The 1120-nt window shown below is 39.4% G+C and overlaps 1 protein-coding gene across 1 annotated transcript in view; it reads left to right on the top strand.

Annotated features, from left to right (window-relative positions):
• LOC103211285 (zinc finger protein 501-like) overlaps positions 1-1120 on the top strand; it is a 53283-nt gene that overhangs the window by 627 nt on the left and 51536 nt on the right. The gene's annotated exons all lie outside the window — the stretch shown is intronic.

Below are 1120 nucleotides of genomic sequence, written 5' to 3' on the forward strand. Positions count from 1 at the left end.
GTCTTCCTTATTCATTGTCCAGCTTCCACATGCATAATACGTGGTTGAAAATACCATGGCTTGGGTTAGGTGCACCTTAGTCTTCAAAGAGACATTGTTGCTCTTTAACGCTTTAAAGAGGTCTTTTGCAGGTATATCCAGTGCAATATGTTGTCTGATTTCTTGACTGCTCCTTCCATGAATGTTGATTGTGGATCCTAGTAAAATGTATAGGCGAGTGTAGAAAGATATCCTTGCAATCATTATACAAAATAATCTAAATGGTCATTTTTTTCCACCATGTTCCCCATACAAGAAACCACCTCTTGATCTCAGCCCACCAAGCGTCATTTCCCAGATGCTTAATTCTGCACAGTCTTGTGTGTAAATAGATAAGGAAGTGACTTGTGAGTGATTCTTTATGAGGAATATATACACAGCATTCCATTTTTAACAGGACACAGGTGTCTCCTTGGGCCACAATGATCAAATCCAAGGTCATCTAGTGTTGTAACACCACCTTCTATATGGCTGCAGTTTCTTCATTTAAGGAGTTCAAGGCCAAGGAGATAAATTTCTGCCAGATCACAAACTTAACCTAAATATTAACATTTTCAATCACTGGGAGTAGAAGACCAATTAAGATTTTTACTGGAAAGAAAGAAACTTACTAGGAACATAAGCAGGACACTCATCCTTTCTATTAAAATGTAACTCAAAACCCAAACCAAACTCACTGCCATGGATTCAGATTTGACTCATAGCAACCCCTCCTTGGCTTTCCGAGGCGGTATCTCTATGAAAGTAGATTGCCCAATCTTCCTTCCAAGGAGTGGCTGGTGGGTTTGAATCACCAGCCTTCTGGTTAGCAGTCAAATGCCTTAAGCACTATGAACTAGTTGCAAAAAAAAAAAATGAAGTTGTCAGGGATTTCATTTTACTTGGATCCACCGTCAATACCCAGGGAAGCAGCAGTCAGGAAATCAGATGTCATATTGTGCTGAGAAAATCTGCTGCAAAGACCTCTTCATTTATTTATTTATTTATTTTTGCAGTCTTCCCTTCCATCCCTCCCTTCCCACCCCTGGTAACCAAGAAAGTTTCCTTCTGTAAAAAGACCTCTTAAAAGTTTTAAGAAGCA

The sequence above is a fragment of the Orycteropus afer genome, unplaced genomic scaffold, assembly GCF_000298275.1.
Source record: "Orycteropus afer afer isolate SDZICR_OR568_19922 unplaced genomic scaffold, OryAfe1.0 scaffold00718, whole genome shotgun sequence".
Taxonomy (NCBI): domain Eukaryota; kingdom Metazoa; phylum Chordata; class Mammalia; order Tubulidentata; family Orycteropodidae; genus Orycteropus; species Orycteropus afer.